Here is a 13,061-nt window from a genome sequence, read left to right as displayed (position 1 = left end):
ACCTTCTTGGTGATGAAAGGGCTAAATGAAGGATAGGTATTGGTCATGCCCAATGAAGGTATTAAATTGTAAATGTTCGGGCACTTCAAACAACAACAACAAGAACATATTTGAAAAATTGGGATTAAATTTTATTTTCGTTAATTAAGAAATGTGCATTAATTTTTAGATTAATTAAATTCAGTTATTTAATTAATAATATTAAAAAATCAATAGAGAGGCAAATCTTCTGCCTGCAAAGATCGTTGTCTCCTGCGAGAAGATTTGAGAGATTCTTTATATTCTCCTTTGCTTTTTGTAAAATAACTTAAGGGGCCTCATACACCTTAAAACCCATAAAATGTTCGACTAGGTGACTGTTGCAAGAATTGGGATAACTTATTTATTTTAAAAGCAATTACTACCAACTTTTTACAGCTGTGTATATAATATAGCTGCTTTCTGAAATAGTCATAAGAAATTTTGTGTTGCCACAAATATTTTTATAATTTAATCCGCTTTGTGACAACAGTTTTCGTCATGTTTCCAACTTGCGCGCACGGTTTAAAACATTCTGCTTCATAATTTAATTCCATATTTAATATAAAGCTTTTATAACATTTGGAAACGACTGTGAACCTAAAATTATAAAAATTTCATGTTAAATTTTTATTTTATTTTCAGTTTATAAAATGTATTTTATTAAAAAAATTTGTAATGTTTTCGTCCATAAAATTTTTCAGTATTAAAATATTCATCAGATTGTTGGTTCAGTTAGAAAATAGTGCCCATATAAAGAATTCCATCTAATTTCAAGTATGTACCATTAGCCATTTTTAAAATATCAAGCGCGCAATGTGGAAACACGTCGAAATATTTTCTCACAAAGAGGATTAAATTACAAAAATATTTGTGGCAACACAAACTTTCTGGTTACTAGTTTCCAAAGCGGGTATATTATGTAAACAGCTGTAAAACGTTGGAAGTAATTGCTTTTAAAATCAATAAAATATCCCAATTCTTGCAACAGTCACATATTCGAAGATCATGAGGGGTTTAACGTGTATGAGTCCCCTTAAATAGTAATAATAAAAACATTCAAATTTAATACAATTGACTACAAACAATACACGTCTGACATACCTAAAGACAGGCTTTAAAGGAAATATATGTATGCATGAAATCTTAAGTAAATTACCTCAATTAAAAGAAAGCATATGCTTTGTTTCAAACTGGAGCTCAAAGTAATATTATGCAACTCAACCATAAAAATCGAGTTTTTCGAAATATTTAATAAGCTTAAAAAGGGAATTTATAAAGGTACTTATCTAAATTTTAATTTTTTGGAAACAAGTCCATAAAAGCAACATTGTAAGGCAAGTTACGTTAAAAAAAGATCACAGGTGCTTATCATATATTATAACTTATCATAAATCTCATCATTAAGGAGATTTGTTATTATGGATAAATGGGATTAAGGAGCTTTATGTGGAGTATATTAATAGTTATGATCAATTTTCTTTACGTGAGGAATTATGATTCATGACAACTAGTTATAGTTGCAAAGTATGAGATAATCTCACATGTTTTTGTGTGTTGTGACTTATCTCACTTGTCTGACAGTAACATTAGAACAAGCCCACGAAATTCATCGGGGCAAGGAGTACAAGATTGCGCCTGTCGCTGGTAAGAGCCTTGAGCACCCCACGGGTGTCCAGGTGCCAGTGTGACTTCGTTCAGTTTCGCCCTCAATTTTGATGGAGAGCACCCCGGGGGAACGGGTCTGAGGATTTTCTACCATCAGTCTCTCGAGAGGACTTTCGGCTCGCGGCATAATTAGAATGCTCCCACAACGCAAAGATACTATACATTTACGAACATCCATGCCGTCTCTGGGATTCGGGGGGGGGGAAGCATTCTGTACTGCAGTAGGCTTTCTTAACCATTATACTGGGCGACAAAATGCTGGGCGGCTGATATCACATATAAAACTACCAGCATTTTTTAGAGCATTTTGAAGGAGAACCCAGTGCAGTTAATGTATTTTTAGCCCAAAAGGGAACGTTAGTCCCTAATGGGATATTGTCTCCAAACGACGTTTTACACTGAATCACTATAACGACGTATCCCTTTTCAAATTGTCGCCATCAAGTATTATAGCCCTGTATTCTATTTAAAGAAATTAAATAATGAAGAATCTGCATGAACGTATGCATATTTCTCGCATTGTGAAAAAACAATGGTACTTAGAGCCATCAAATTTTGAATAATGTAGTCTTCCACCCTAACTTGTGCACCTGAAAGCCCGAATTTTTAGCCCAAAGGAACGTTAGCCCAGAAGGGTTTGAATCTCAAAACGGTATTTTGTCTTGAATCACTATAAAATTTTGAATCACTTTTCAAATTGTTGCCACCAAGTATTATCACCTGTATCATATTTAAGAAATTAAATAATGCAGGATGTGTATGAATAGGCCTGGATTTAAACTTGATAAGGCTCTAATGATGATATGGGGCCCTTTATGAGTCCAGATATGACAATGTCAAATATCTTTTCTCGGATACCTATAAGGTATTTCTCCCGCCGCTTTAGCGTGCCTTTGTGGTGTGGTGGTCTGCACGCTGGATGCGTATTGCAGAGATCCGTGGTTCGATTCCCAGCGAAGGCGTTGTTCATTTTTCCCTTCTTCTGCTTCCAAAAAATACCTAATGTCTCTACAATGGCGCCCAAAGTAAAAAGGGTGGAGGATGATGATTCTCCACATCCAGGATTTGGCGACAGGGTCCCCTAAAAACCCCAGTCGCCTTTTAAAAGGGCAGTATATAAGATATTTCTCCCGCCTTCTTAGCTTGCATTCGTGGTGTGGTGGTCTGCACGCTGAGCGCGTATCCAGAGGTCCATGGTTTGATTCCCGGCGAAGGCGCTGCTCATTTTTCACTTCTCCTTCTTTAAAAAAATACCTAATGTTTCTACATGCCTAGAGGGTTTTTTTTGGGGGGGCGCAAGGAAGCGGGCGCAGTAAGCTATAGCTTATGCATAAATCCTGCCTTATATGTGAATGTATGCATGCTTTTTGTATTGTGGAAAAACAACGCTACCTAGAGCAATCAAATTTTGAATAACCTAGTCCTCTACCCGAAACTCTACACCTGAAAGCCCGAATTTTGATTTTCGAATTTCTTTTATTATCTATTTCATATTTTGTGAAACTTAAGTGAATTTTTGATTAATAAACTGAATGATTTCAAAGCGAGGAATGGCAACACTGTATTTTGAAGGGAAAAAAAATGCATCTCCAGCGCGCGAAACTGTCTATCGGAAATTCTAAAGATATGTTGTTTTTAAATATTTTATTGTGTATTTTAAGTTTTGTAAAACTTAATTTTTGATTAACAAACTCAAAAATTTCACAGAGAGCAGTAGCAAAGCTATACGAAAAAAAAAAAAAAAAAAAAAAAAATCTGAAATGTTTCAGATTTTAAATTACGTCCAAAGGGGCGTTTTTTTACCATTTTGTGTGTTACCTTTCTTTATTAAATATCATGTTCCTCGCACTTAAACCATAAGATCCAGTGCAACAGCAATATCGCAAAATAGTTTTAAAACGAGCATATCTTTAGAATTTCCGATACGCGCTGGAGATAAAAATGTTTTTTCTGCGCAACGTTGCCATTGCTCGCTTTGAAATCCTTGAGTTTGATAATCAAAAATTCGTCAAAGTTTTAAAAAATAGGAAATCGATCATAAAACAAATTTCAAATTTCAAATTTGGTCTTCCACATGCTCATATTCGTTGGAGGATTACGTTATTCAAAATTCGATGACTCTATGTACCGTTATTTTATGACAATGTGAGAAATATACATACATTTACGCAGATTTTCATTATTTAATTTCTTCAAATATAATGCAGGACTCTAACATTTTGTGGCAACAGTTTGAAAAGTGAACCGACATTTATCCGTCCGACGCAAAATGCCAAAACGAAAGTAATAGTCCTTCGGGACTCAAGTCCCTTTGGACTAAAAAAAAAAAAACATTTTAATCTCCAAAACGCGTGAGATTGTCTATTCGAAATTCTGAAGATATGCTGTTTTTTAATATTTTATGATTTTGCTGTTGAGTGGAAATTGATGTAGCGTAGGCGAAAAGAAAGTGATTTTTAACAAGTAAAGTAAACACACACAACGTTAATAATAAAAGAATATAAGTTTGTAAAGCCGTTTTAGTTCGATGTTATGATGCACATTGTTATGATGCACTAAGAAAAGATTGAAAAAGAAAAAGCGGAAAAATGTGAGCCAACACATAACTATGCATTGGAAATTCTAAATGATTATTGCTGCTTTGAAAATTTTTGAAATTTTGCTGATGAATTGCACATGGCGTTAAGTGCGAAGAAAATGATGCTTAGTAAAAAAAAAAAAAAAAAAAAAAAAAAAAAGTTAGTAGGATTGAAGGTAGCAGTAGACTAGTAGCGTAAAAACGAGAGCGTAAAAAACCTAAACAAATCTTTTTGGGCGACCGTTAAATCTGAAAACTTTCATTTTTTTTTTTTTTTTTTTTTTTTTTTTTTTACATTGAAATGTTAATTTTTATTATAAATGCAAATAAAACATTTACCATATCAGGAAATATTAAAATATTATTGAAATATTGCACTCTGCATTGTCTTTTATTTATAGGACCTCGGTGTGTTAGAAATTTTTTATGTATAAATTCGAGCATTTGTTCAAGACATAAAACGAGATGAAATTTTAATCCTAGAAAATTGAGGACAGTATAAGTTCTATGTCGAGGCAATGAATACCACATATTGTTATCCTCTGCAAGTTTTCACGAAAGCCCTTAATTTGTCATAAAAGAAGTAGAGGGGAAAAATCTGTTATTTACTGTAACATTAATGAAGATCTTATTAGAAAAATGAACTAAGAATCACTCGAGTGAAGAAAAATACACAACTCTTTCTAGTTTTTTCTCTATTTTGTTTTGCTTTTTCATCTTTGCATGCTGAGATGGAAAAATTACCCTATTCACGTAATTGAATTATTTTATGGGAAAACTGAGAATAATAAAATAGCAACAGTTAGTGGAAGGAAGCGTTATTTTTAGGATCTTTGAGTTTAATACGATAATCGTAGCTTTGAGCTAGTTTGTTACATTTCCTCCAACATTTTAGATGTTATTGATTGTTACAAAGAAATATCTTATATCTTGCAGACTGTGTTTCCTTTCATAGCTTGCCGAATGATGTTACTGATAATAGGACTGGAATTAATTGGGGTAGCACATGTTATTCACCAGGCGGAAATTTTTTTTTTCTTTGTAATTTTTAACCTTTGGTATTTTTTTACAAAAACTCGATAATTTAGTGATTTCCTAATTTTCTTCTTTTTAAAGAAGAACAAAGTTTTTAGCCTACGGAAGAGTTAGGACAGAAGGACTATTAGTATCGTAACGGCATTTTGCGTCGTTTCGTTATAAACGGCGAATCTCTTTTGAAATTGTTGACACCATATATTATCGCCCACTATTATATTTAAAGAAACTAAATAATGAAGAATCTGCATGAACGTGTGTATGTTTCTTGCACTGTGAAACAATAACGGTACCTAGAGCCATGAAATTTTGAGTAACGTACGTATCCACCCGAACATGGACACTTGGAAGCCCGAATTTTGATCGAATTTGGTTTCTTATCTATTTCATGTTTTTTAAAACTTCAGGCAGATTATCTTCCAGAAGGTCAAAACATTCTTTGCGAAAATATAAAATACGCATATATGTTTTGGTGTACAAGGAATTATTATATTTTTCTTAGCGTTCTTCTATTTTTCTCTTGGTGTAAGTGCTGAGTGCATCAAGATAGCAAATGAAAGATCCTGACTCGAATCCCGGATAGATTATTAGTCCAAAGGGATTTCAGTCCCGAAGGACTATTGCTTTCGTTTTGGCATTTTGCGTTCATAAACGTCGGTTCACTTTTCAAACTGTTGCCACAAAATGTTAGAGTCCTGCATTATATTTGAAGAAATTAAATAATGAAAAATCTGCATAAATGATTGTCTATTTCTCACATTGTGATAAAACAATGGTACATAGAGCCATCGAATTTTGAATGACGAAATCCTACTGCGAATATGGGCATCTGAAATCCCAAATTTGGAATTTGTTTTATTATAGATTTTATATTTTGTAAAACTTTTACGAATTTTTGATTTACAAACTCAATGCTTTAAAAGCGAGAAATGGCAACGTTATATAGAAAAAAAAATACTTTTATCTCCAGCTCGCGAGACTGTGTATATCGGAAATTCTAAAGATATGCTTAATTTAACATTATTTTGCGATATTGCTCTTGAACTGAATTTTATGGTTTAAGTGCAAAGAACATGATATTTAATAAATAAAGGTAACACTCAAAACGTTAAAAAAACGTCCCTTTGGACGTAATTTAAAATCTGAAAAATTTCAGATTTTTTTTTTTTCTTTTTATTTGATTATAATATATTTGATTTCTCCCAGGAAAGGATACAGTTTCACGAACAGATCACTGTTTATTCCTACTACGAAGTATCCAACAATCTTACATCATCACCTGAATGTGATCGACTGGGTCTTGTACCTCTTCCCAGTCGTTTTTTAAGAGGAGATAAATGGAAAAAATAATTTATTCATATAAGTATTTGTATAAATTTGACGATAAAATTTAATATAGTGTAACAGCTATTACACGAAATTATTGAGCGAAGTGATTTAAACTAGAAAGTCATAAAATTCAAACTTAAAAATTTAGCTCTGCCAGTTATCGAACTTAAAACACACGAATATTTAATAGCTAAATTTCAAGTATTGTGCATAAACTTTTGTGGTTGTTTATAACTCTTACTTTCATAATTTTAAGCAACATATTTTTACTTAAAAGAAAATCTTACTTTATTATTTTTACTTAAAATAATAGTCAAATAACTTAGTTTAAAGTATTTTCTCATGAAACACGTTAAATGAAATTTTTATTTAAAGTAAAATTTTACTTAACCCTTTATTTCTTTCCCTCGGGACTTAAAAGGCCCATCAATAAAATAACTTAACTATGCCCCAACGGTACTTTTAAAATCCAATTTATAATTTTAAAAAAGTGAAAAATTTGTATAACATTTTTGTAAGTTTAATGTGAGATTTTTCCCATGCATGAAGAAATATAAAATAGTTACAAGCTTCTTTTCAAAAAACAAAGTAATTTGGGACATAAAGGGTTAAATAATCCTTTTTATTTAAAATAATAAAATTGCTTTGTGAAAAGTTATCGCTGATCCAGTATGCCAGCTTTGCTACTGAACCAAAAAAAAAAAAAAAAAAAAAAAAAAAAAGAGCACAGCACTGAGCCATTATATAAGACCTCTGAACACCGGTAGTTCGTTAGGTTTACCGGTAGGGTTAGGTTTAACCGGTAGGGTTAGGTTTTCTAGGCGAATAAGTTAGTTGTATCGGGTTTTCTTGTCTTTGCCATGTGCAACGTGAATATGAACCAGTTTCCTTAAAGGCTTTCTTCAAACCATCCGTCTCAAGTCACATAGCCCTTGCGCCTTTAATGTTATAAGGTTTCATATTAATTCACCCATTATTATTATTAGTCCAAAGGGATTTGAATCCCGAAGAACTATTAGTTTCGTTTTGGCATTTTGCGTCGGACGGATAAATGTCGGTTCACTTTTCAAACTGTTGCCACAAAATGTTAGAGTCCTGCATTATATTTGAAGAAATTAAAAAATTAAAATCTGCGTAAATGTATGTATATTTCTCACATTATGATAAAAGAACGGTACATAGAGTCATCGAACTTTGAATAACGTAATCCTCCAACGAATATGAGCATGTGGAAGACCAAATTTGAAATTTGAAATTTGTTTTATGATCGATTTCCTATTTTTTAAAACTTTGACGAATTTTTGATTATCAAACTCAAGGATTTCAAAGCGAGCAATGGCAACGTTGTGCAGAAAAAACATTTTTATCTCCAGCGCGTATCGGAAATTCTAAAGATATGCTCGTTTTAAAACTATTTTGCGATATTGCTGTTGCACTGGATCTTATGGTTTAAGTGCGAGGAACATGATATTTAATAAAGAAAGGTAACACACAAAATGGTAAAAAAACGCCCCTTTGGACGTAATTTAAAATCTGAAACATTTCAGATTTTTTTTTTTTTTTAAATTTTTATTTTTATTTTTTTTTTTTAATCAGCCCATTTTACTTTCACTTCCACTTTCGTCAGCTCCAATCAGGATGCAAAATAGTTGTATCGGGTGTATAAGAACAGAGTTTTTGATAAGAACAGAGTGCTTTGGCAGCGAAGCTGACTGCAGGAAGCTTTTAATCGGAGTGCTTTGGTAGCAAAGCTGACCTTCATGATATTACCTTTGCCCATTTCTATAGTGGCGTTAGCCTTTTGCTAGACGAGTTTGCTCGCGCTTGTTTGAATCCTGAGGCAAGCTTGCAGGAATTTGCTTTGTGAAACCAAACGTTAAATACTTTGACACTTATGTTAGCTGAGGCACCCAACCGGAATAGTGGTTAGCATCGCTGACTGCCGTGCCGTAGGACCCGGGCTCGAATCCCGGAAAAGAAATGGATGATTGTAAATGTATAGTGTTCCTGCGGCATGGCGGCACTCCAAATATGCGGAGCCGAAAGTATTTTCGTGTGGTTTGGTGGAAGAGAGAGGGGTGGGACACCCTCGGGCCCGTCTGACTGTCACCTGGACCCTCGTACTCTCACCCGAATGGTGCTCAAGGCTGTTGCCAACGGCAGGCGTGTTCTACCGCTCCTTGCCGCGAGGAATTTCGTGAGCTTGGGCTGATGACGTTAGACATGTGAGCATAAGCAGTAACAACGGTATGTTAGCTGATATCCGGCAAGCAGTGGACCAGCTAAAAGTTGAAAGTTTCAGACAAAAATGTTTGCTTGAGTATATTTGTTTTATTATCCCAAAAAGGCAATTTGCCCAAAAAGGGCTATTAATTTCAATTTGACATTTTGTGTTGATTCACTGTATGTGTCAGTTCGCTTTTCAAATTGTTGGCGCCAAATATTACAGCCCTCCATTATATTTAAAGAAATTAAACAACGAAGAATCTGCATGCATGTATGTATGTTTCTGGCATTGTGAAAAAACAACGGTACATACCGATATCAAATTTTGAATTACGTATGTCTCCACCCGAATATGGCCATCTGGAAACCTAAATGTGGAATCTGGAATTTGCTTTATTATCTATTTCATATTTGTCAAACACTAAAGAATTTTTGATTAAGAAACTCAACGATTTCAAAGCGAGCAATGGCAACACTGTACGGGGGCGGGGAAGTATTTTTATCTCTAGCGCGTGAGACTATGTATCGGAAATTTTAAAGATATGCTCATTTTAAAATTCTTTTGCGATATTGCCATTGAATTGAATTTTATGGTTTAAGTGCCAAAAACATGTTATTTAATAAATAAAGGTAGCATACAAAACATTAAAAAACTCCGCTTTGGGCGTAACATAAAATCTGAAAGCTTTCAGATTTTTTTTTTATTTATTATAGTCTTTTACTTTAAAATAGATACTTCAAAGCCAATTGCCTACCCTCCTCCCAATCAGGGGTCATAACTAGTGTCGTCAGCATTTATTTTCTCCGCATCATTTGAGATTGTAATTCAAGTTAGCCTACACTCACGTGGTTGATATGTACTCTTACCCGGGGGGGGTGAGGGCAAAATTTGGAATAACAGGATTTGATATAACACAAATGAAATATGATAAATTATTGAAATTTTCACAAGATGTTATGACTGTGATAAATAAAAATAAAAGTATTGTGGGCATTGGTAGTTAGGAGAATTAAAATTGGATGTTATGAGTTTTTAAAAGAGATTTTAAAAGGCTTGCAACCATTAAATCAGTTTTTTTTTAGTTTGTTATGTTTCATTTCTCTACCTTTTCTGTTGCTCAGGGCCCGGGCCTGGTTTCGCGGGAGCATTTGATATTTTATGGCTTTAAAAATTAAGAATTGTCTGTTTTTTTAAGATAAGAATTTTAAAATTAAGAATTGTGTTTCTTTTTGAAGCAACGCTGGCTCGGTGGCTGCCTCGTTTTGTGTTAGACGGGCCTTCCCCTTTGTGGCCTTAAGGCTGATATGAAACGGCTAGGGGGATCGGCTGATATGAAACGGCCCACAACAACAACAACACTCACGTGGTTTTCATGAAGTGAAACTCGCTGAACAGAAATGAAGTGGAAGAAAAAATTAACCGAATCGACCTTTTTTCCGCAGCTTATTACTCTTATGGTTACGAGGCAAATCGGATGGGAAAAAATAAACATGAAGTTCCTACTTTAAAGTAAATGAATACAAATGGGTCAAAAAGCCCCTGACAGTCTCACACGAAACCAAGTTTAGTTAATAAGCTCCTTCTTCTCTGTATTCTAATTTATTACTTAACGAAAAATGATATCGGAACAAAAAATAGCTTCCCAACTGATGTAATCTGAAGTCATATATATAATATTACTCTCTAAGCTGTTGTTAGTATGCAGGGTTTAGGTACATTAAGTTTCCTAGAAAACGGGAAGTAATGTAAATTAAAGGGAAAAAACATTTTTTCGGATAAGTTTGCAAGAAAAGTGATTTGCATTGCAAAGGACAAAAAAAAAAAAAAAAAAAAAAAAAAAAAAAAAAATCTGAAATGTTTCAGATTTTAAATTACGTCCAAAGGGGCGTTTTTTAACATTTTGTGTGTTACCTTTCTTTATTAAATATCATGTTCCTCGCACTTAAACCATAAGATCCAGTGCAACAGCAATATCGCAAAATAGTTTTAAAACGAGCATATCTTTAGAATTTCCGATACAGAGACTCACGCGCTGGAGATAAAAATGTTTTTTCTGCACAACGTTGCCATTGCTCGCTTTGAAATCCTTGAGTTTGTTAATCAAAAATTCGTCAAAGTTTTCAAAAATAGGAAATCGATCATAAAACAAATTTCAAATTTCAAATTTGGTCTTCCACATGCTCATATTCGTTGGAGGATTACGTTATTCAAAATTCGATGACTCTATGTACCGTTGTTTTATCACAATACGAGAAATATACATACATTTATGCAGATTTTTCATTATTTAATTTCTTCAAATATAATGCAGGACTCTAACATTTTGTGGCAACAGTTTGAAAAGCGAACCGACATTCGTTTTGCGTCCGACGCAAAATGCCAAAACGAAAGCAATAGTCCTTCGGGACTCAAGTCCCTTTGGGCTAAAAAAAAGAGGAGATTATAATATTAGACAAAAGTCTTTCTTAGATTAGTGTTAATTTCAGAGAAAAGCTGCCTGAATTGGAAAAGAATCTGATGTAAATCTCGTTTCGTTAAAACATAAAAATTCTCTGATGTTTTACCAATTAAATCATATGCAACATTGCTAGAAACGAGTATACATGCTGCCCTATTCAGACAAAACTGAAAGCGAAAACGGAAGGACAAGAATAAATTATGAGATAACTTATTGATTTGTGATTACTTTTAACAGGATAGCAGTGAAATTAAAATCCTCAACGAAGAAAAGATATTTTTGAAAATAAAAGGCTTTAAATAGGTAAAATTTGATACCTAAATACAGTATTAAAGGAAGAAATTTTATTCGGAAAATGTTATTTTTCTTAGATTACTTTGTACAGCCATTAGGATTTTTTTTTTTTTTTTTTTTTTTTTTTTTTTTGAAACAGTAGACGTGAAAAATGAGCAATGTTTTCGCCAGAACTCGAACCTGGACCTCTCGAACACTCGCCGAGTGTGCTACCGTTACACGACGAAGGCATGCAGTAAGGAGGTAAGGAGGGACAAAATAACTTATAACTTATTGTGGTTCGATGCTTGCTAGGTCTTCAAACTGACCCTCTTTCCAACTTATAACTTACTTAAAAGTTCTAATTACAAACTTAATATCAGTAATTTTATGCCTGCTGTTCCAAAATATCGGAGCGTACGCGCTGGATATGATTATGTGTAAAGTAAAAATTTAAACAATGTATTCCGAAAATTTCCATTAAAATAAATTAAATTTACCATAGCGTATGTGTATTTTATATAATTAAACTAATTAGCAACACCCAAGTAAAGCGATATTTAATTTGAAAGCATTTTCATTTAAAACTTTTTTTATAACAGCTTGTTTAGACATTAGAATTTTTGATGCTGAGAGAGACGTCAAAAATGAGCAATGCCCTCACCGGGACTCGAACCACGGACCTCTCGAATACGCGTCGAGCGTGATGACCACTACACCACGAAGGCATGCTAAGAAGGCGGGAGAAATACCTTATATACTCCCCCTTTTAAAGGGCGACTGGGGATTAGGGGACTCAGTCGCCAAATCCTGGTGGCGAAGAATCATCATTCACCTTCGTTTAGTTCGGGCGCCACTTTAGAGTCATTAGGATTTTTGATGCCGAATGACGTGAAAAATGAGCAATTGCCCTCGCCGGTACTCGAACCACGGACCTCTCGACTACGCGTCGAGCGTGCTGACCACTACACCGCGAAGGCATGCTATAATGGCAAGAGATACCTTATAAGCTAATAAACTTCTGTTAGGGATTCAGAATGTTGCGGATTTTTGCAAATAACAGGGTGGCTGTGCTCAAATTTTGAATTTTCCAGTCTAAAAAGGCAGAATGTTTTAACAGTTCGTTTTAATTTACTTCCAGTCTTTCATAAATGAATAGGAATGCTTCATTAAGAACACATAGGTTCTTATTTTTCTAGAATCCAAGCTATTTTTTACTTCTTATACAGAGTCGTAGCTAGGGTTTTCAGCGCCCAGGGACAACTGAAGATTTCGCGCCCCTACTGCTTGCCAAGGATGGAAAACATTTCATTCTAAAATTTCGTAATATAAATTTGGTGCCCCTTGGATGCTGCGCCCAGGGACAGATGCCTCCCTCTAGCTACGCCCCTGGTCTTATAAAATTTTTACAACAACTGATATTTAAATAACGCATTTGGACGAGGAAGTTTTAAACAAATTTGGTTAGACAGTTT

General features: G+C 34.1%; 1 non-coding gene across 1 annotated transcript; it reads right to left on the bottom strand.

Moving 5' to 3' along the window:
- Positions 1–12,241: 12,241 nt before the first annotated feature.
- TRNAT-CGU (transfer RNA threonine (anticodon CGU)) lies at positions 12,242–12,314 on the bottom strand. Its single transcript has one exon. It is a non-coding gene; the product is annotated as a tRNA-Thr (tRNA).
- Between the last annotated feature and the right edge of the window lie 747 nt (positions 12,315–13,061).

This window comes from Stegodyphus dumicola, chromosome 4 (genome assembly GCF_044657685.1).
Source record: "Stegodyphus dumicola isolate Sdum_Otavi_A_Nest chromosome 4, ASM4465768v1".
Taxonomy (NCBI): domain Eukaryota; kingdom Metazoa; phylum Arthropoda; class Arachnida; order Araneae; family Eresidae; genus Stegodyphus; species Stegodyphus dumicola.
The sequence above is the reverse complement of the archived record's forward strand: the minus strand, read 5'-3'. Positions and strand labels throughout refer to the sequence as shown.